Consider the following 24,747-nt stretch of genomic DNA (forward strand, 5'->3'; position numbering starts at 1 on the left):
GGAAACACAGGCACATGCTGTTTTGGAATTAGCACACATTTATCTCCACCCTCTCCTCCTAAACCTGGAGAAAATTTCAAATTTTATCTGCATTATCATTACCTAATGATGATCAGCTTTCTTCCCATTCTTGAGTTTTAAAGTGCAGATTTCAATGACACGCAACACTGAGACACTAGCAATAAATCTGCAGTTATGAACAGCTTGCTTTTGTGGAAATATGTCAAAAAGAATGTATTAAAATAATAACTTTCATATAAGTTTGTCACAGCTTACTTTTTTAGTGCTAAAAATACATTTAAATAAAATATTTCATTTGATATTTAAGGTAGTTTTATAAATATTATAACTTCTATAAACAAGTTAAACTAAGCATTTTAGTGACCTTAGAATCATTATGCATTTTGTATTGGTGGTGGGACATGGGCACTGGGGACTGAACAAGGGATCAGATGCTGTATCCCAGCTTCTCCAATGTGCCTCAGTTTTTTCATCTATAAAGCAGAGATGTCACTAGATGTTCTCCAAAATGTCCTAGTAGACTTTGAAATTTCTGTTAGTGTACAATTCTAGAACACAGGGCATTTCACGAAGTCAAATTTTATTTTAGTGTACTATTATGTACAAGGACAAAGGAAATAAATCCAAATATTAGGGAGTATTCCTTAAGACTGAAAAATGTACAGGATTGCAATGCATTTTATTCTTAGATCAGAATGTATTTGGATTCTTGTGTCCATCTCCTTTATTAACCCACCTCCTTACCAATTTCTTTGTCTCACTCCTCAGTGGCTGTTTCTACTTCAATACTAAGCTCTGCCCCTTTCAGGTCACAATTGACCAATCTTGCTTCTATTTCAACATTTTTGGCAGTTTCCAATATCTCTTTTCTTACCCAATAGTCAAACAGAAGACTTACAGAGTCATGGTGTTTGCAGGTTTTGAAACCTCTGCTTTAGTTTTTATCCAAGGCCTAAATCTCACTTTAGGAATACTTTCCTTATAGATTAGTTAATAACAATATTTACATGTTTTCTCAAAATGGATAGGTAATAATCACAAATTACAAAGACCCCTTAAAAGTTGGACAGTGAATTTGGGTATGTAGATGTCTTTCTTCTCCTTCCCCTTTAATTTGTTCTCCTAGTGGGCCAGGATCGCTCTAAAACCTTGTTTCTTAAAGTATGGCCTTTGGCCAACAACACTGATATGCCCTAGAAACTTGTTAAAAATACAGAATTGCAGGCCCCATCCCAGTTCTACTGAATCAAAATCTGCATTTTAGCAGTATGCCAGGTGATTTTATGCACATTAAATTTTAAGAAACTCTGGTCTAAAGCAGGAGTTGATTGTGTTCTGACCAAAGTACTTCAATGGCTTGCTATTATTGATAACATTTAAATTCTTAAGGAGACTACCTCTCAAATTCCTCTTTTTCCACCACAAAGCCACCTGTGACCCCAAAGCAGGAACTTTATCTTCCAATTTTTATTTATTCATCCCCCCCAACTTACTATATCACAGACTAAGCGCATGCCTGAATACATAAGGGACACTCAGCAATATCTTATTTGATTAAATTGAAACCCAATGGGGCATATGTAAAATGCTTCTCCAAGTCTATTTGTATTACATCTTTGGCATGATATATTTCCTACTGCTTATTCAGTTGGCACCCAGTGGGGTAAGCACATATTTCTTTTTATTTTTCACTTTCTTTTAAATATCAGTAAATGATATATATCATGTCTTTCCCAGAGATTAAATTAATAGAATATTGATGCAAAATTTTTATGAAGTTAATATTTCAATATTTATTCCCCAAAGTAATATTAGAAGAGACTAAGGGAATAAAGGAAAACATCGAGTTTTATTCATGAAGAAGGAGGACCTGGTCTATTCTTGCTTAATCAAATAAGACCTCTATATAGTTTCAGTTTTTTGAATCAAGCAATTTATTTTATATGTTGGAATATATTTTGTGTAAGATTTTATTGTATTGCTAGGAAGTTATGATTCTAACTTTATTCATTCAATCATAAACATCATTAAATGGTGGTAGATAGTATAGAATGTTTTCAATTATACATCCCTAAAATTTGCCACATGAATTTCAGTGCTGACCTGTGGCAGGACTATACTTTCTTGTATCCCTGCCATCAGATATGGTTATAAATTTTGCCCTGGCCAAAGAAATGTGAGACAATGTGAGGTGTGCCACTTGAGAGCAGAAGCCTCAATTGTCGTCTCAAGTTTCTGCCAGCTCTCTTGCTTTGTCCTTTGGCAAGAGCATAGCATATCTCAGATGGTGTCTGTTCCTTGCATCCTTGATCCTGGAATGAAGAAACATGTGAAACAGTTAATTAGCTTGAACTGTACTCAACATGAAAACAGAGGGAGAAATAATTCATTTTTTTAATTCCTTAAGATTTGGAGCTATTGATAATGTAAGCGAAGATAGAAAAAGAAGCTAACACAACTTATTTTGTAATCATTATCAAATTTTATTAAATTTTTAATTTTCTGACAGTGACAGAAATAATAAACTTGCTACCAATAATCACTCATCTTGGTCTTCATACCCTGGTATAATACCCTCACCTTGAGTGTAGGAGGTACCTGTAACTTGCCTTTTTAAAATTTCGTATTTTGTATTTTTTTAATTGTAATTTAGAAAATGTGATAGTCACTCACATGATTATGTTACTTTGTATAAGATTTTCTCTAGAGGTTCCCCTTGCTGCATTGCTATACTAAGGGATCAATTTGGGAAGGTTCTCTGTATCGAAGAAGTGGGGGGTGGGGCAACTTCTAAGAACTGCAAGCAGCCTCTAGGAGCTGAAAGTGGTTTCTAGTTGTTAGGGGGTCTCCAGCCAACAGTATATAAGAAGCGAGGGCACTCAATACCATAAATGTAAGAAAACTAATTCTTCCAACAATATAAGTAAACTTGGAGGCAGATTCTTCCTCATTTTAACCTCTAGAGAAAAATGTGACTCATACAACACCATCATTACAACCTTTGAGACCCTGAGAAGAAGAGCTAACTGATGCAGACTTGGACTCCTGACCCTTATAAATTGTGATACAATAAATGCACATATTTAAGTCACTGATAATGTGACAATTTGTTATACAACCACAGACAACTAATACACTGAATATAAAAGCAGTATTTGTTGGAAATTTAGAAAATTTTAAATAAAAAATAACAAACCAGTCATAATTATGCTATGCAGAAAATATTTATTATTTTTAACATTTTAGTACAATTTTTCTAAGTCTTCCCTATACATACTCTATATCTATTCTAATCTGTTTTAGAAAGTGCATTTGTAAGTTTGCATGCTGTTTTTTCTCACTAATAAGTACAGAATACACTTTCTACACCCGGGAACTGAGTTCCTTCAGAGAAGGGACCTTGTTTTGATCACTAGTGCTGTAGGGGCACCAAATATTCCCTGTAAAAAAAGTTTCAAAGGTCTGCTAAATATGTAAGTATGGAAGGGCTTTAAATGTTCTTTGTAAGAAGTAGCAAGGACTTGTTAAAAGGCCTTGGAAAAAGAAATGTAAAAAGGAGTGTTATAGCAATTAGTGATTTACAAGCTAAAAGCATCTCAGCCTCTATCACCTCCCATTTTCTTGCTTGAGTCTGGTTTATAACATTTGTGAAGACTGTGCTTTGCGGAATGTCTAGGCCTTTGAAAATAAATTGCTTCACAGGGAGTTCGTTCCTGGCTGAAGAGCTATGCTGCTGCCGGAGATAACCTTATAGCCTTGTGAATTTCTGTTTCTCTTACTGCCAAGACATTCCTGCAGTCCTGCCCAGCCCCCTCTTCCTAAGGCTGTTTCCTGCCAAAAAAAGAAACAAAGAGACTGCACTAGTATAAAGACCCAGTGTTTAGACTCCATTCTAGGTTGGAGCATGTTAAAGACCATCTCAGGGTCTGCCCAACTCCTGGCCATTATTAAAAATCCTTTGCTTACTTTATACACCACTTCAGAGTGTTCAATCTCGCCTATGTAGCCATAACAGTGCATCTCTATCACATATGATACTGCCTGACACATAATAGCATCTAAATATATATATTTGTTCAATAGATGGATGAATAAATTGATGTTTTACTTTCATAATAATTCTTCATAAACTGCCTTCTAGTGGATGCATAAAATTCCATAAACTGAGTGATTATTCCTCTGTTTTAGATTTGTAGTTGACACTGATATACATATTTTAATTATTCTATTTATATGTACTTTCTCTTAAGACAAACATGGCTTTCTCCCCTCTCCCTGATTCTTACCCAATATTGCAAAACACGAACATGCTATGCCTATCCAGAAAGAGGCAAACACAATGCTAAGACAGCATCCCCCAGTGAAGATACAAGAAAATGATAAACTGTTCCAGTTGGGAGGGACCTGAAAGGAAAGTTCACACAGCCAATGAGCACAGGAGTTCAAGTCCTCATTGTTTTCTCTCTAGACTAATTCAAAAAGTTCATAATGTGCATTTGGTTCTTTCATCCAGTCTTTACCTTATTGCTAGATTAATCTGCCAATTATATAAATTGAATCATACCTATCCCCTTCTTATAAAATCAATTAATGGATTCTCATTGCCTATAAAAATAATGCCTAAACTCTTTAAAAGTCACCTAATCTATACTTTCTGCATTGTTTTTTCTAAGTTCTTCCATATTTATTAATGGCTCTCCAGTTCACCACCCTTGAATGCACAATGTGTTAATGAATTCTTGTAGTTTATTCCTCTATTGTTGTTTCTTTTACCTGGGTAGTTTTAGCCACCCTTTTCTATCAAAATCATATGTATCCTTTAAAGCCAAGATGTAAAGCCCCTTAGTAGGCAACATTTTCTGAGTCTCCTAGTCAGAATGAAGAACTTTTGCTTCTATAATTCCATCTTGTCTTGTGTTACAAACTGTACGGAAGCTCTTCCACTAGATAGATTTCTCTTTGAGAACGGGTACTTGATTCAACAAACAAAAAGTCCCTACTTTCATAAAGCTTACATTCCAGGATGGGACGAAATACATAAACAGCTAAAGAAACATCTTAGTGATATATTCTCAGAAGATACACTAAATCAAGGTAACCAGTATGTGTACATGCATGGATATGTACACATCCCTGTGTTATTTTTCACAGTGTCATCAAGGTAGGCAACTTCAATAAGATGACATTTGAGCAGAAACAAAAGTAAGTTGGGGGGGGCATGTGAATGTCTGAAAGAAAGATGTTCTTGATTTTGACTGGTGATTTTATGACTTTCAACTGACTGTTTTGTTGAGAATAGAAGGCAAGAAGGTGAAGGGCAGAAGCAGGGAGACCAATTAGATAGCCATTGCAGTAATCTACATAAGAGATGATGGTGGTTAACACTAGTGAGGTAGTGATGGAAGTGGTGAGTGGTCAGTTTCTGAATATATTTTGAAGGTAGACATACTCAAATATAAGCTACTCACTAGAATGTGAGCTCTTTGAGAGCTAGAAAATGTGTTCTTTATAGTATTGCCTTATATCCAGTAAGGAGAACTAAGAGCCAAAGTGATATGCTAGTGGATTAAACATTACTTTTATGTGAATGTGAAGAGTCAATTATAACTCCAGTTATTGAATAGAGCAAGTAGATGAACTAAGCTGCCATGTATGGAGATGGGGGACATGGAAGTTATTGCACACCTTGGGGAGGTTACAAAGTAAGACTTCTTATCCATGTTAAATTTTAAGTGCCTATTAGAAATTTAAATGGAGTATCAAGTAGGCAGATATATGAATTGGGGTTTCGGGGGGAGAGGTCTGTACTGAAGATATGTATCAGGGACTTGTCAGCAGCATGTAGATGACATTTAAAGTAATAGAATTGAATTAGATCATGTAGAGGTAAAGTGTAAATAAAAAGAAAAGGACTGAGTCCTGGTATTCTAGTATTAAGAAGTTGGGGAAAAGAGAATCCAACAAAGGAGACAGAAGGCACATCCAGTGAGGTAGAAAGGGGACCTTGAGACTGGATCCTGAGAAAGCCAAATAAAGTGTAATTAGGAGGAGAAAGTGAGATGAAGACTGAGAATTGAGCATTGAATTCGGTGACCGAGAGATTGTCGGTGGTATGATAACAACATATTTTGTAGACTAATGTTGGTGAAATCCTGATTGAAATGATGTCAAGGAAAAAAATAGAGACATGTGAGTCAATGAATATAGAAAACTGAAAGTTTTGTAAAAGCAGAGTAATGGGGATAAATCTACAGGGATTTACTTTATAGGGTTACTGTGAGGTCCTAATTTTAAAATACTTTATTAAATGTCAAATATTAATGAACAATATCACCCTTTAATTTTTAAATGTATGAAGCAATTCTTCTTAAAGTCAATTACATTAAAATTAAATATCCTACTAGTATTTAGAACGCATACTATGATTTCCAAATTATCTCTAAGTAAGGTTAGTTTGGTCCTCTACTCATCAAACTGGTATTGTTTTCTGTAAAGATATCAGCCTCCTTAACTAGACTGAGTATTCCTTAAGGGTAGGAACTGTTGTGCCTGATTCAGGTACACTCCTGTGGCCAACTAATAAGACTAGGTACAGAATAAATCTGCAATAACTTTATATTGGATAAATAATTGAATGATGAAATGAATAGTAACATGAATATAAATGTATAAAAATGAAGATTAGATAAGATCAGTGCCCCAACGGGTGCAGGGAGGGCCTGCTGGGCATGCAGAAGACTGTGCACAGACACCCCTGGCCAGCCCCAGTGGGCGCCAGGCTGGAGAACAGCTCACTTGCACTAGCTCTGCTCCCACCCGCCCAGGTGGGTGCGGGAACAGCGGGCGGCGGTGACTCACAGACGCTCACTTCCACTGTGCACAAGTATCCTGGCCCCCGCCCCAACAGGTGAGAGACCGACACCTGGAGCACGGCTCAGCAGGCCTGAGGCTAGCGCACAGGCCACCTTGTGCGCACATGTGCACGCATGCACAAGCACCCCGGCCAGCTCCAACAGGCACCAAACGAATGCACCAGCCACCGCGGGGGTGTGGGAGTAACCTGTACGTAACCCGGGTGCGCAACCAACACCACAGGCAGGTGACCACCACTGCTGCAAGGATCAGGAACCTCTGGCCTACCTCATTAGACCAGCTGTGGATCCAGGAAAAGAAGACGACACGCAAAGGCTGAACTAAGTAAAAACTTTCCTTTTGTATATATATATATATATATATATATATATATATATATATATATATATATATATATATATTTAAATTTTTATTTCTATTTTCGTTTTTTTCTTTGTATTTTATTTATTTTAAATTTTTAAAATTTCTTATTTTTAACTTTAATTATTACTTTTATATAAAAAAATTTAAACTATCTCTTTAATTTGTTTCATACCATCTCTCCTTCTCATCCTTCCTCTTTCATTTTTGTTTGTTTGCCTGTTTTTTTTAGCCGCCCTTTCACACTAAATAATTAGAATATAACTACTATATAAATCTAATACTATACTATCCCACTTTCTTACTATCTTCTGCATTCTTCCCTATTTTTCTTTAATTATTATTAACATACAATATAAATATTACCTACTATCTTGCATAGTCTCGACACTACTTGCTACTATTATTAATCTGTCATCCCCTCTCTCAAAAATAATACTTTTCCTCTCTATAAACAACTCGTATCTATTCTTCCTATAGTATAAAAGCCCTAACTTCTCTACATTTATATTAATAGTGGCTCATTTGCTGACGATAGTGGGATAGAGGGTGGGGGATATTTTTGAGGATGTGGGTTTCCTGCCTGGGCTGTGTGTTTATGTTTTCAACAGCATCTCCACAAAAGAACTCAAAACAAAGTGGATAGAGTGACTCTCAATCAACTAGTCAGAGAAAAGATCCTACCAAAGAGCATCTGAAATATAATAAGACAGCATAAACAAATGACATAAAGCATATCACAAGAACACCAGGCTCAGGATATCAAAGAGACTGCACCACTGAAACCCCCAGATCTCTTATAAATAATCTCATACTACAAAGGTGGGAAGTCAAAGCAGACAAATCCAATAATCAAAAACAAACAAGAAGAATCCAACATGGTAAGATGCAGAAACAACCTCTCAATGAAAAAAAAGAGGAATACACAGAAAGAGAGGTAAATGGAATAGACATAGCCCAAATGTCAGACATGGAATTCAAAACAATGGTGGTAAAGAAGCTCAATATACCCGACAACCTCAAAAACAATTACGACAACCTCCAAGGAAGTTACCAACAGATCCAAGAAAATTACACGGAACTTATGGAGAACTACACCAGCATAAAAAAGGACATAGAAACCATTAACAAGAACCAGGAAGAAATGAAGAACACAATCTCTGAACTGAAAAACACAGTAGAATCCATCAAAAGCAGACTAAACAAAGCAGAGGATCAGGTCACTGAGTTAGAGGACAATGTAGAAAAAAATTCCCAGACAATACAACAAAATAAAAAAAGACTGAAAAAGTATGAGGAAGATGTAAGGGAATTACAGGATAGCATGAGAAAAAATAATATCACGATCAGCGGAATAAAAGAGGGAGAAGAAGAGGAACAAGAAATAGAAAAGCTGATAGGAGAAATAATGACAGAAAATTTTCCCAACCTTATGAGAGAAAAAGTTATGCAGTTCAAGGAGCACAGAGAGTCCCAATGAAGAGGAACCCCAAATAAACCCACTCCAAGGCACATCATAATTAAAACGGCAACATTCAAAGACAAAGAGAGAATCCTAAAAGCAGCAAGAGAAAAACAGCTAATAACTTACAAGGGAGCTCCAATAAAGCTATTGACCGATTTCTCAACAGAAATACTACAAGCCAGAAGGAAATGGTCAAAAATATTTCAAGCAATAAAAAACAAAAGCCTAAAACAAAGAATATTTTACCCAGCAAGGCTCTCATTCAAACTGGAAGATGAAATAAGGAGTTTCCTAGACAAAGGAAGACTAAAAGAATACATGTCCACCAAACCAGCATTGCAAGAGATGCTAAAGGGAATGTTTTAAGAAAAGAAGAAAAAAAGAAGAGAGGAACACAGGTACAAAGGGAAATGAATAAATACTTGTCAATAATAACCTTCAATGTAAATGAATTAAATGCTCTAATTAAAAGACATAGGGTAACAGAATGCATACAAAAACATAACCCACATAGAGGCTATCTACAAGAAACACACTTCAAAACAAAAGATTTACATATACTGAAAGTAAAGGGATATAAAAGAGTATTCCAAGCAAACAGAAAAAAAAAAAAAAAAGCTGGGGTAGCAGTACTCATAGCAGACAAAACTGATTTCAAAGCAAGGGCAATAAAAAGAGATAAAGGAGGACATTTGATAATACTTAAGGGAACAATCCATCAAGAAGATATAGCACTGATAAACATATATGCACCCAACATAGAAGCACCCAAATACATAAAGAAAATACTAGAGACCAAGAAGGATATTAACAACAACACACTCATAGTAGGGGACTTTCACAATCCATTATGAACAATAGACAGATCTTCGAAGCAACGAAACACCAAGGATATTGAGGCATTGAACAACACACTAAACCACATGGATTAACTGATATATACAGAAATTTTCACCCCAAAGAAGCAAAATATATATTCTTTTCAAATGCACATGGAACATTTTCAAAGATAGACCACATGATAGGACACAAAACAATACTTAACAAATTCAAGAAAATTGAAATTATATCAAGCATCTTTTTAGACCACAATGCCTTGAAACTAGAAATCAACCTCAGAGAAAAAAAATCAAAGACATCCAAATTCATGGAGCATGAATAACATGCTATTAAATAATGAATGGGTTAACAGTAACATCATAGAAGAAATAAAAAAAAATTCTGGAAACTAATGATAATGAACACACAACAGCCCAAAACCTATGGGACACAGGAAAAGCAGTCCTAAGATGGAAATTCATAGCAATACAGGCATATCTGAAAAGGATAGAAGAATCTCAAATAAAAAATCTAACCTTACAGCTACAAGAACTAGAACGACAACAACAAACAAAGCCTAGGGCAAGAAGGAGGGAAATCATCAAGATCAGAGCAGAATTAAATGACATAGAGACCAAACAAACAATTCAAAAGATCAACGAAACTAGGAGCTGGTTCTCTGAAAAAATAAACAAAATCTACAAGCCTTTTGCCAGGCTCATCAAGAAAAAGAGAGAAAAGACCCCCCCCAAAAAAAAACAAAATCAAAAACGAAAAAGGAGAAATAACGACTGACACCACAGAAATACAAAGGATTGTAAGAAACTACTACAAACAACTGTCTGGCAAGAAATTTGACAACCTAGAAGAAATGGACAAATTTATAGAAACATATAAACTTCCAAAACTGAATTAAGAAAGTCTCAACAGACCAATAACAAAAAAAAGGAAATTGAAACAGTAATCAAAAATTTCCTGGCACACAAAAGCCCTGGACCGAATGGCTTCACAGGTGAATTTTACAAAACACTTAGGGAAGAACTAACTCCTACTCTCCTCAAACTATTCCAAAAAATCCAAGAAGAGGGAAAAATCCCAAACTCTTTCTATGAAGCCAGTATTACCCTAATTCCAAAACCAGGTCAAGACTCAACAGAGAAATAAAACTACAGGCCAATATCACTGATGAACATAGATGTTAAAATCCTCAACAAAATATTGGCAAAAAGGATCCAGCAATACATCAAAAAGATCATACATCATGATCAAGTGGGCTTCATTCCAGGGATGCAAGGATGGTTTAATATTTGCAAATCAATAAATATAATACATCACCTAAACAAAATGAAAGACAAAAATCACATGATCATATCAATACATGCAGAAAAAGCATTTGATAAAGTACAACACCCATTTATGTTGAAAACACTCAGCAAAATGGGAATAGAGAGAGCATACCTTAACATAATTAAAGCTATATATGAGAAGCCAGAAGCCAACATCATACTCAATGGACAAAAACTGAAGTATTCCCCCTGAAATCAGGAACTAGACAAGGTTGTCCACTGTCTCCACTCCTATTCAACATAGTGTTGGAAGTCCTAGCCACAGCAATCAGACAAGAAAAAGAAATAAAAGGCATCCAAATCGGGAAAGAACAAGTAAAACTATCATTATATGTAGATGATATGATAGTATACATAGAAAACCCTATAAACTCTACTAAAAGACTACTCAATATAATAAGTGAATTTGGCAAAATAACAGTGTACAAAATAAATATACAGAAATCTAAGGCTTTATGTACACGAATCAGAGAAGGAAAACTCTGACTCCAAAAAACCTCCGCTGCCTTGCGGCATACCTCTTCTGGGGAAAGGCTAAGGGAGTAAACCCCGACAGAAAATCCGGAGCCGGAGTCCCTAAGGCGGTCTGACGTTGTAGTCAACACCGGCAACTCCTGCGGCGCACCTGAACCCAAGCTGTATCGACTCCGTCTTTCCCTTGGACCCTTCAGCTGCGAAGAGAGGGGGGGTCTGCTGCATGGGCAACAGCAGACCCTCCATATCACCCTGCCCAGGCTCTGTAGCTTCAGCTCCACTGGAGAGGACACTCCAGCGTCATCGCAAGATGTCGATTCAACACGGGAGGAGACAGATGCCGTGTCACTCCCGAGTCGGACTGCACAGCCATTCTCGGCGGTGCAGATAGACACTTAAGAAGCTACACCATCGTCTCTCGAGACGGACGGCTGCCGACGATGTACACGAACAATGAAATATCAGAGACAGAGACAAAAAAGAAAATACCATTTACTGTAGCAACAAGAAAAATAAAGTACTTAGGAATAATCTTAACCAAAGAGATAGAAGACCTGTAATCTGAAAATTACATAACATTAAAGAAAAAAACTAAGGAAGAAACACATAAATGGAAGCAAGTACCATGTTCTTTGATGGGAAGAATCAACATTATCAAAATGGCCATACTACCTAAAGCAATTTACAGATTCAATGCAATCCCTATTAAAATACCAACGACATATTTCACAAACCTAGAACAAATACTCCAAAAATTCATATGGAACCAAAAAAACCCTCGAATAGCAAAAGCAATCTTGACACAGAAGAACACAGCAGGAGGAATCACAATACCAAACATCAAACAATGCTACAAAGCCACTGTTATCAAAACAGTCTGGTACTAGCATAAGAACAGACATATAGAGCAATGGAACAGAATAGAGGGTCCAGAAATAAATCCAGGACTATACAGCTAACTAATATTTGATAAAAGAGGAAGGAACATAAAATGGAGTGAGAAGAGCCTCTTCAAAAAATGGTGCTGGGAGAACTGGACAGGGACGTGCAAAAAAAATGAAACTAGACCACCAACTTACACCACACATGAGATTAACTCAAGATGAATCATAGACTTAAATGTAAGCTGTGACACCATAAAAGTCCTATAGGAAAACATAGGCAGGAAACTTTCAGATATCCCACGTAACAATATCTTCATGGATGCATCTTCTAAGGCAAGAGAAATAAAGGAAAAAATAAACAAATGGCACTACATCAAACTAAAGAGTTTCTGCTCAGCAAAAGAAAACATCAGCAAGATGAAAAGGAAACCAACCATATGGGAAAACATATTTGCCAATGATATCTCAGACAGGGGACAGATCTTCAAAATATATAAAGAGCTTATACGACTCAACATCAAGAAAACAGACAACCCAGTTTAAAAATGGGCAAAAGAACTGAACAAACACTTCTCCGAAGAGGACATACAGAAGGTCCACAGACACATGAAAAAGTGCTTAACATCACTAGCCATCAGAGAGATGCAAATAAAAACCACAATGAGATACCACTTTACACCAGTCATAATGGCCGTCATCAACAAATCAACAAACAACAAGTGCTGGCGAGGATGTGGAGAAACAGGAACCCTAGTGAACTGTTGGTGGGAATGCAGACTGGTGCAGCCACCATGGAAAACAGTATGGAATTACCTCCAAAAACTAAAAATGGAACTGCCTTTTGAACCAGCGATTCCACTGCTAGGATTACATCCGAAAAATCCTAAAACCCTAATTCAAAAGAACTTATGTACCCCTATGTTCATAGCAGCACTGTTTACAATTGCTAAGTTCTGGAAACAGCCTAAGTGCCCATCTGTAGATGAGTGGATCAAAAAACTGTGGTACATTTACACAATGGAATACTATGCAGCAGAGAGAAAGGAGGAACTTCTGCCATTTGCGACTACATGGATGGAACTAGAGAGAATTATGCTTAGTGAAGTAAGCCAGGCAAAGAAAGAAAAATATCATATGATATCACCTAATACAGGAAACTAAAGAACAACATAAACAAATGAACTAAATAGGAACAGGAGCAGAATAACAGTCAATAGGGGGTAGGGAGGGAGAGAACGGGGATAAGGGAAAGGTTTAGTCAAGGAACGTGTATAAATGACTCATGGACATGGACAACGGGGAGGGATATGATTGTGGGAGAAGGGGTGGGCTCGGTGGGGTGGAGCAATGGGGTAAAATGAGACAACTGTAATTGAAGAACCAAAAAATAAATTTTTAAATATAAATAAATAAAATAGATAAAATAAAAATGAAGATTACAATGGCACTTTAATATCTTTCTAAAATTATAATGTAAGCTTGTTTTCTGTGCTGGTTGAAGATGCCTGCTGGCATCTTAGACAGCCTGCCAATACAACCAAGATATGCTTGCAGAATTTCTATTTGTAATAATCTCAGATGCATGTGCAATCAATAGTGCCACCCCAAATCAATGAATCCTACCACAACAAAAATTACTCTACTCTTTGCTTGTATAATACAAGGCAAGTTCAAATAACCTTTAAGGAAATGTGCTATTACATTGATAAATAATGTCAAACTTCTCTCCAAAACATCATACAGTTTCTACTGCCATTACCACTTTCTTGCCTCTCTTCAAGAAGGTAAACACTAGAAAATACACAGTCAGAATATTGCTTTTGATTATGATAATATTGCTGTTTGTGACTTCTGCTATTCCCCACATCTCTTACATACAAATAATGCAATTTATTCACTGAATCTAAAAGAAATAGAGCCAAATAAACAACAGAAACATGCATTTCATGAGAACAAGGGAACTTGGTAGGTAAAAACTATGAGAAATAATTTGAGACATTTTGATTTCTTGTGTATTAAATGACTGATACCAACAAGAATATTCTTAACATCTCTTTTGACTCACAGCTGCATGATGAATAGCTATTTCACCTGCTATAAATGCTTATAAATTAATCAAAATTAATTTATCTTTTACTGCTGAGAATATTTCATAGTCTATATGAAAGTGCAAGGAAAGCAGCCAGTTACTTTCAGTCCAAGATATAGAACCATCATTGTATTGTATGTGTCATTTTCAGAAAGACTCTAAACTCTAATCACCTGTCCCTTGTTTCTTGATCAAGCCTCAGTCATATACCCTATGGGACAAAAAGAGCATCAGAAAATCCATATTTTCTCAAGCTCAGGAAATGCTTTTTGTGATCATGGCAGTAGATATCACCTTACAATTTTCTTTTGTTTATGCTCCTTTTCAAATGCCTTTGTATCTCCTGAGTGAGCCAGCTGGGGAAGGGCAGTAGAGGCCATTGCAGAAAGGAATAGAAGTGAACTCAATTAGCTTCAGGATAGATGGGAAGATGGGAGAAGAAAGGAATGTACATGAAACAAAATTGATTATGAGTTGATAATTGATGAAACTGAGTTTTGTATCCATGGAGGTTCACTATACCATTCTCTTTACAGTGTTATATGTTTGAAATTCTTCATAATATGAAAGTTATTTCAAAGCACAAATGACCCACATACATCAATAGAGCATTTACAATGCCTCCGACCCTTTTCGGGCACTGAGGAAAAGATAAAAAAGCCAATATACCAGTCTGAAAAGAGCTAATAACTTAGTGGATTTAATGAAACAACAGGTTTTAAAATACTTATTGATCACTTATTTATTAAGTGTCAGGACTATGTTATTTCATTTAAACTTCACTATGATTGTTATTCCAATAACAGAGAGGCTCAAAGGAGCTGACTTGAATAATGCCATATGGCTTAATAATGCCATACAACTTGAAAGTGACTGATAAACTCCCAAATACATGCTTTTAAATCCTAGGATATATACTGAATCTAGTTACTGCATCACTAGAAGAAATCTTTGTCAAGGAAATGTGTCTTTGTGTAACAAAGGACCCTACTGGTTTTTTCAATACAAAGCCACAAAAAGTAAGGTTGTCCATGAACAGAGAAAGCATTCCAATTCTCTAATAGTCTTACAGACATTAAGCTGAAATATGCCATGAAGATAAGGTATTGTTTGTAGGATACAATAGAAGCAAATGATCTCTAATTCAGCTATTTGTATGTGTCATTTGCCTGAAATGAGTATATCAAGCTTGCCCATATGAAATAAAAAGATGAAATTTATTAATAATACCATTATAAATCATATTTTCCAATACTTTTATTTTTTTAAGGCTGAAAACACATCTTGGCCCATTTTAATATATAGCTATTTTCTGAAAGCACCTTATTTGTGGATAGTATATCTCCTTGATTTAGACAGTCTGTCTGATTTTGAACTTGAGGTGAATAGTAAGAAACAATTCACTTGCAGGGAATATTCAGTTAAAACTAATTTCAAGCATAATTTTAGCAAAGCAATAAAATCATGAGCTTTTTTCAGGCTCAAGTACAATTAGAGGCCCTATTTAAAAAGGCTTTACTTCTTTGTAAATTACAGGATCCATTTTTTTAATCAACAAAGCTATGCAATTGTTATTTTCTCAAAGTGTGGTAATATAAATAGCAACATACTTTGGTTAAATGTTTCCTAACCATCCTGTTTTGTGCAATTAAAAAGAAAAATAACATGAACACACCCACTACAGTTATTTAATGTTTCAAAGAAGGTGCTTCTGTATAGTTTAAAGATGAAACACCTATTTTAAAAAATAATTTGAAGGATGAGCATAAGATCACTGAAGGAGAAAAGGAAAAGGGCTTTAATCAACGACTTTAATTCAGGACACATGCAGCTATGTATAAAGAAGGGAAAATTAAGTTAAAAATATGGTCTCACACTTCTTTTTCTTGAACAAAGTACAATCCTGGTTTGAATACAAACTTGACGTGTGACCTAAGGTAAATATTTAAGAACCATAAGGCAGTGTACTTTGTCTAAGGTGGAAATAATTTAGGACAACTTGAAAGTTTTGAGTTGGTAAACAGTCACTATATATTCAAAATTACAAAGCTTAAGTGAACAATTTGATAAAGAGTTTACAACTTTCTATAATCCAGTGATGTTTTGAAAAACACAGCTCTTTGAAAAACAAAGTTATGATATGTAACATTTGCTGACTTCCACCGCAATAACACCCCCACAAATGGTCTACTTCAAGCTACTTACTTAACATTGAAAGTGGAATTGGAAAAAGATGCACATAACTGGCTTTCTAGAGCTAGTAAGAGCCGGTAGCAGTACACCCTTATATATACCCAAATTACCAAATATCAGTTAACTTTAATATATTTCCATCACCTTAGAAAGTTCCCTAATGCCCCACCGTAGTCAATTCCTACCTCCCCATAAGTAATCCTTAGTCAAATTTATATAACTATAGTGTTCCCTGTTCTTGAAATCTATAAAAACTTCTTTATAGTATATGAATGCTACTGTCAGCTTCTATATTCAACAGGATACTTTCAATATTTATCCATGCCATTGTACATATCAGTAGTTAACTCTTCCTATATTGCTGAGTATTATTTTATTATATAACCATACAACAATTTGCTTATCTATTTTTCTGTTGATGGACACTTATGCTTTTTTTCAGTGTTTGAATATTATGAATAGAGGTACTATAAGTCATACTGGTAAAAGTCTCTATGTGGACTAACATGTTCATTTCTCTAGGAGAGATACTATAATATGGAATTTCAGGATCCTGTATAAAGTGCATGTTGAACGTTATAAGAAAATGCCAGTTTCCCTAAGTGACTATAAAATTCTGCATTCCCACCAGCAACGTATGAAAGATGTGGATCCTTCACACCCTTTCCAGCATTCAGAGTTGTCAGTCTTTAATTTTAGCCATTTCAGTGGGTGTAAAGTGGTATCTCATTATATTTTGAATTTGCATTCTGTGATGACTAATGGTGTTCAGCAACTTTTCATGAACTTATTGCCAATTTATATATCTTTCTTTATGAAGTGCAATATATATATATGCACACACACACATATATATACATACATACACACACAGAGAATTGTTTAGGTTTACTTATTTAATTGGAAAATACTTCATATATTATAGTTGTGAATACTATTAGATATATATATTAAAAAAATCTTCTCCCACTCTGTGGATTATCTTTTCATTTTCTTAATTATGAGTTTTGATAAAAAAATTCCTTAATTTAATGAAGTTTATTTTCTTATTAACTTTTTATGGAAAGCCTGTACCATAAGAAATCTTTGTAAAACTTGTGGAGATGCTTTCCTACATTTTCTTACACAAACTATAGTCTTAGTTTTGTAATTAAGTCCATGATTAACCTCAAATTAACTTTTTCTAGGGTGATATGTAAAGTTTAGTCTTCCCCCCTACACACATACACACACACACACATAAATACTCAGTTTTTCTAAATGTCACTTATTAAAAATAATTTACTATTCTAATCAAATTGCATGCAAAATTTTGACAAAATCAATTCACCATATGTATGAGTATATTTCTGTACTGTGTTCTGTTCCTTTAATCTTGTTTTATATCCTCAGGACAATGTAATCCTGTGTTAATTAATATAGCTTATGGTAAGTATTGAAATCAGAAAGCGTAAATTTTCAAACTTTCTTTTAAAAAAAGGTTCTCATTACTCTGGACCTGTTGTATTTCCATATAAGTTTTAGAACCAGTTTTCTAATTTGAACCTCAAATCTTGCTGGAATTTTGATTAAGATGATGAGATATATATTTTCAATTTAAAAATAAGTAGCATCTTATAATATTGAATCTTTCAAATTTTGGACAGCATTTGTCCCTCTCCCTTAAATTCTCCCTTTTCTCAAAAATGTTTTATAGTTTTCAAGACAGAAGTCTCAGGTACTTTCTATTGGGTTTAGTCTTAAGTACTTATTAAAAATTTTGATGCTATCATAAGTGCTGGTTGTTATACTTTGTTTCTCATTTGTCTTCTTCTAGAATAAAAATATATGAATGTATTCTGCAAGTGTAATATATTAATTATTTAGTTTTAATTTTTAAATATATTTATTGATTATACTGTTACAGTTGTCCCAATTTCTTTTTCTCCTGCTCCCCTCCACCCAGTGACACTCCTCCTTCCAGTTGCCCCCCCTTTTAGTCCATGTCCATTGGTTGTGCATATAGTTCTTCTCAACCTCTTCCTGTCTACTCCACTCCCTCCTACTATGCTTCTTAATTCCTGTACCATCTCCATCCCTTTTTCCCTTCCTCCTCCCTGCTGACCCCCCTCAATATGTTCCCCATACTTATAATTCTTTTTCCACTCTCGTTGCCTATTTAGTTTGCTTTTGTTTCGATTCCCTAGCTTCTGTTGTTGGTTGTTGTGATACAGTTTTCATTTTAATGTTCATAGTTTTGATCCTCCTTCTTCTAAATCAGTCTCTTTAACATATCATATAATAAAGGTTTGGATCTAATGAACTCCTTCAGTTTTACTTTGTCCTGGAGGCACTTTCTCTGCCCTTATATTCTGAATGACAGCTTTGCTGGATAGAGTATTTGTGGCTGTAGGTTTTTGATTTTCATTACTTTGAATATTTCTTGCCAGTCCCTTCTAGCCTGCAGGATCTCCTTTGAGAAATCAGCTGATAGTCTAATTGGGACCCCTTTGTATATAATTCTCTTCTTCTCTCTTGCTGCTTTTAAGATTCTCTCTTTATCTTTAATTTTTGACAATGTGATGATAATGGGTCTTGGAGTAGTTCTCCCTGGGTCAAGTTTTTCTGGAACTCTCTGTGCTTCCTGGATCTGTAAGTCTATTTCCTTCCCCAAGTTCATGAAGTTCTACTTCATTATATTTTCACATAATTTTTTCTATTTCTAGTTCTTCTTCTTTGCCCTCTGGCAATCCTATTATTTGAATGTTTGTTCACTTATAGCTGTCCCAGAGATTTCTGAGCCTCTCCCCGTGTTCCTCCCTTTTTGTTTCCTCTTTCTGCACTTGTTGACTTTTTGTTCCTTCCCTATGTTCCAATCTGTTGATTTGATCTCTGGTTTTCATTTCCTCATCACTTGTCTCATATGTGTTTTCTTTCGTTTCAGTGTGACTAGCTTTCATTCCTTCCCCATCTTGTTCCAAATCTTTTGTTAATTCTGTAAGCCTCCTTATGACTATAGCTCTGAACTGAGCCTCAGTAAGATTTCTTATTTGCTCACCGGTTAGGTCCCTCATCTGCTGCCTGGTGAGCTGTGTCACCGGGATTTCAATCATGGTCTGTTTCATTCTGTCAGTTTTCTGTTTACCTTTGTTTCCTGGGTGGGCTGTAGGGGGTGGTGCCCTGTGCACTTATCACTACCCAGCAACCTATGCCCTTTTTCACTGCTCTGTGGCGCTTTGTGTGGGGGCGGGGGTCCAAGATGGATTCCTGCCATTACTCTCTGCTGAGAGATGGGGAGGCTCCATCCCCATGGCCTCACCATCCAAGGAAATGGGGGGTCTGCCTTCCCCACTCTTGGAATCGAAAGGTGCCGGGTCTCGACTGCAACCAGGATTGCTCCCCTGGTGTTTCTCCCAGTCCCGCTGCTATCCCTGCTGCTACTGCAGACAGCACCATCAACCTTTCCCTCCTGATTCAGATTTTGCCCTTCCTACTCCTCTTGATGAGCTGTGCTGGTTTATAACTTCATACATTGGGCTTCCATGTAGTTTCATTTTCTGGAATTTCTGGTTATCTTCGGTTTTGAGGTAGTTGTATTCCTACTTAGTTGTAGAGGGAGACAGAGCATGTCTGTCTAAACCTCTATCTTGGCTGGAAGTCTAGTTTTAATTTTTTGTAGATTTCTTGAGATTTTCTATGCAATCAATAATTCTAGTTATGAATAAAGGCTATTTTTATTTTTCCCTTTCAATCTGTACTCCTTAAAATTCTCTTTCTTGCTATATTTCATTGGCTAGGCTATTCAATACGATGTTGAACAAAAGTGGTGAAAACAGACATTTTTGTCTTATCCTTGATCTCACTGGGGAAAAATTAAATTTTACTCATTAAGTATGAAGTTAGCACTATATTTTCCTAAGTGCCTTTTATCAGAAAGAAAGAAGTCCCCTTATAGCTATAGTTAGTTGAGAATTTTACCACAAACTTTGTTGAATTTTTCAAATGTATTCTTTTCTTCATTTTTTTTAGTTAACAATATTTTCTTCTCTATTGTTTTGTTAATGTGGGGAGTTGCAATGATTGCTCTTCTAATATTGAACCAAAATTGTATCTCTGGGACAAATTCCTCTTGAACATAAGAAATTATTATTTTTAAGTTGATAGTATTTTATTAAGTTTTCTTGCAGAAGAGATATTGGTCTGTAATTTTCTTTTCTTGACATATCTATTAAATTTGTGTATAAAGATTATGTTGTCCTCATAAAACAAGTTGAGATATAGTATCTATTCCATCTTCAGAAATATTTTGTGTAAAATTACTATTATTTCTGCATTCTGTGTTTCAAAGTATTCACCATTAAATAACATCTGGACCTGGAATTATTTGTTTCTTCTGTTTCTGAGATTTTTTACTTCTTTATTTATTGTTTTTCTATTACAATTGTCCAACGCTTTCTCTTATTGCTCCCCTGTTCCATTCACTCCTTCTCCCACAGTCAATCCCCACCCCATTGTCCATATTGATGGGTTATTTACACTAGTTCCTTCACTAGATCTTTCCCGTACTTACCCTCCTTCTCTCCCATCCCCCTCCCCCCTGGTCGTTGTTAGTCTGTTCCTCGTTTACATGTCTCTGGTTCAATTTTGCTCATTTGTGTTGTTCATTTGTTTCCTGTATTAATTAGGTGATATCATATGGTATTTTTCATTTATTGTCTGATTTATTTTACTAAGCATAATTCTTTCTAGTTCCATCTATGTTATGTAAATGGTAAGAGTTTCATATTTCTTTCTGCTGTGTAGTATTCCATTATATAAATGTACCAGATTTTTTTGAGCCCATCTACAGATGGGCACTTAGGTTGTTTCCAGCACTTGGCAATTGTAAATAGCACTGCTATGAACATAGTGGGGCATAGGTTCTTTTGAATTGGTGTTTCAGGATTCTTCGGGTATAATCCTAACAATGGAATTGCTAGATCAAAAGACAGTTCGATTTTTAGTGTTTTGAGGTAATTCCATACTGTTTTCCATAGTGGCTGCACCAGTCTGCATTCCCATCAACAGTGCACTTGGGTCCCCTTTTCTCTACATCCTCACCATCACTTGTTTGTTGGTTTGTTGACAATGGCCATTCTGACTGGTGTGAAGTGGTATCTCATCGTGGTTTTCATTTGCATCTCTCTGATGGCTAGTGATGTTGAGCTTCCTTCCATATGCCCAAGAATCCTCTGTATGTTCTCTTTCGAGAAATGTTTGTTCAGGTCCTTTGCCCATTTTTAATTGGGTTGTCTGTGTTCTTGGTGTTGAGATGTGTAAGTTCTTTATATATTTTGGAGGTCAATCAACCCCTTGTCTGAGGTATCACTGGCAAATATGTTTTCCCATATGGTTGGTTCCCTTTTCAACTTGCTGATGTTTTCTTTTGCTGAGCACAAACTCTTTAGTTTGATGTAGTCTCATTTGTTTATTCTTTTCTTTATTTTTCTTGTCTTAAGAGATATATTAGCAAAAATATTGCTACGTGGGATATCTGAAATTTTCCTGCCTATGTTTTCCTCTAGGACCTTCATGGTGTCACAGCTTACATTTAAGTATTTCATCCAACTTGAATTTATTTTGGTGTATTGAGGTTGAACTGCTTCCAACGCCCCAGCTCAGTTGGAAACTTCTCTGTCCCGTAGAAGTTTCAGGAACATGGCAGAACAAATTTATCCAGGACACTGTATTTTGTCTGGGGAGACTGCGAGGTGGCTATTCCCTCTAGTGGAGAAAGCACTAGACCTCCATTCCTCATGCCTTTTATTTAAAAAAATATACATGGGAAATACAAGGTCAAAATTCATAAATCATCAATTAGCTTTCTTTAAAACATATGTTATTGATTATGTTGTTACAGTAGTCTTATTTTTCCCCCTTGCTCCTCTCTGCCCAGTACCCACAGTCCCGCCAGCAATCCTACCCTTGCTTAGTTCAGGTGCATGAGTCATGCATGTAAGTTCTTTGGCTTCACCCTTTCCTATATTACTCTTAACTTCCACCTGCCTATTTTGTACCAACCGATTATGCTTCTTAGTCCTTGCACCAGTTCCCCCTTTCTCCCCCTCCCCCTTCCCAGCTCATAAGCCTTCAAATGATCCCCATACCTATGATTCTGTTCCTTTTCTGGTTTTCTTAGTTGGATTTTGTTTTATTCTTTATATTCAGTTGTAGTACTTGTGAGTATGTTGTCATTTTAATGTTCATAGTGTTGATCTTCTTTTTCTTAAGTAAGTCCCTTTGACATTTCATATAATAATAGCTTGGTGATGATGAACTTCTATAGCTTTACATGGTCTGGGAAGCACTTAATCTGCCCTTTCCTTCTAACTGATAGCTTTTCTGGATAGAGTAATCTTGGTTGTAAATCCTTGCTTTTCATCACCTTGAATACTTCTTGCCAGTCCCTTCTTGCCTGCAAAGTTTGTTTTGAGAAATCAGCTGATAGTCTTATTGTTACGGCTACATAGGCGAGATTGAACACTCTCAAGCGGTGTATAAAGTTAAGCAAAGGATTTTTAATATTGGCCAGGAGTTGGGCAGACCCTGAGCAGGTCTCTAACATGCTCCAACCTACAATGGAGTCTAAACGCTGGGTTTTTATACTGGTGCAGTCTCTTTGTTTCTTCTTTGGCGGGAAACAGCCTTAGGAAAAGGGGGCTGGGCTGGACTGCAGGTATGTCTTTGCAGTAACAGGAACAGAAATTCGCAAGGCTAAAGGTTATCTTCGACAGCAACACAGCTCTTCAGCCAGGGACGAACTCCCTGTGAGGCAATTTATTTTCAAAGGGCTAGACATTCTGCAAAGCACAACCTTCACAAATGCTATAAACCAGACACAAGCAAGCAAATGGGAGGTGATAGAGGCTGAAGTCCTTTTAGCTTGTAAATCACTAATTGCTATAACACTCCGTCTTACATTCCTTTTTCCAAGGCCTTTTAGCAAGTCCTTGCTACTTCTTACAAAGAACATTTAAAGCCCTTACATACTTATATATTGAAACTTTTTACAGGGAATATTGGGTGCCCCTACATAATAGGCACCCCTTCTTTTATCTTGCTGCTTTTAAGATTTTCTATCTTTAACCCTTGGCATTTTAATTATGATGTGTCTTGGTGTGGTATCTTTGAGTTTAGCTTCTTTGGGACTCTCTGTGCTTCCTAGACTTGTATGTCTATTTCCTTTGCCAAATTTGGGAAGTTTTCCTCCGTTGTTTTTTCACATAAGCTTTCAATTTCTTGTTCTTCCTCTTCTCCTTCTGGTACCCCCATGATTTCGATGTTGGCACATTAAAGTTGTCCCAGAGGTTCCTAAGCCTCTCCTCATCTTTTTCAATTCTTGTTTCCTCATTCTGTACTGGCTGACAGTTTTTTTCTTCCTTATGATGCAAATCATTGATTTGAACCTTGGTTTTCTTCCCTTCATCATTGGTTTTATTGGGATTTTCCTTCATTTCATTTAGCATAGCCTTCACTTCTCTTATGTGTTTGCCATACTCAAGCATATCTGTCAAGCCTGTGAGCACCTTTATCACCAGTGTTTTGAATTCTGCATCTGCTAGGTTGTCTATCTCCTTGTCACTTAGTTCTCCCAATGAAAACTTGATCCATTTCCCCTTTTGGGCCATAGTTCTCTGTGTCCTCATGTTGACAGGCTCCTATGTTTGTTTGCCTCTGTGTCTCAGGTAGAGTTGTCACTCCTGTTATGTTGTGAGGGGTGGAGCCTTAGGGTTTTGTCAGTACAGGGGGACCTGTTTCACCACGTTGTGGCTCTGTGGGGGGGGAGGAGTCTGAAAGGGAACAATGCTGCTTGCTCAGCTATCATCCCTTTTCCAGGCACTTCTCCCACTTCTGTGTGGAACTGGTGTCTGTCTAGTTGTTGCCTTAGCGATTGTCCCAAGAGTGGGTGGTCTGTGGATGTTCGAGGACTGTGGGAGCCCTTTAAACAAGTGGAGTCTGCTGAGAAACCAGCAGTTTCTACCTTGCCCCTATCTCCACATATTTTTACACTCAGAAGCAATGAGGCTTGATTTTCCAGAGTGCTGGGACTGTGAACTAGCGGTCTGGTGAGGAGTTGGGAATGCTCCCTGGGTGTCCCTCCTGATTTTTAAAACATATAACTGCTTTCCCTGGCCTGCCACTGCTGCTGCTGCTGACACCACCACACCACATCCTTTCCACCCTGGGTCTGCTCGTATACCTGTC

The sequence above is a fragment of the Furipterus horrens genome, unplaced genomic scaffold (assembly GCF_987537825.1).
Source record: "Furipterus horrens unplaced genomic scaffold, mFurHor1.1.pri manual_scaffold_17, whole genome shotgun sequence".
Classification (NCBI taxonomy): domain Eukaryota; kingdom Metazoa; phylum Chordata; class Mammalia; order Chiroptera; family Furipteridae; genus Furipterus; species Furipterus horrens.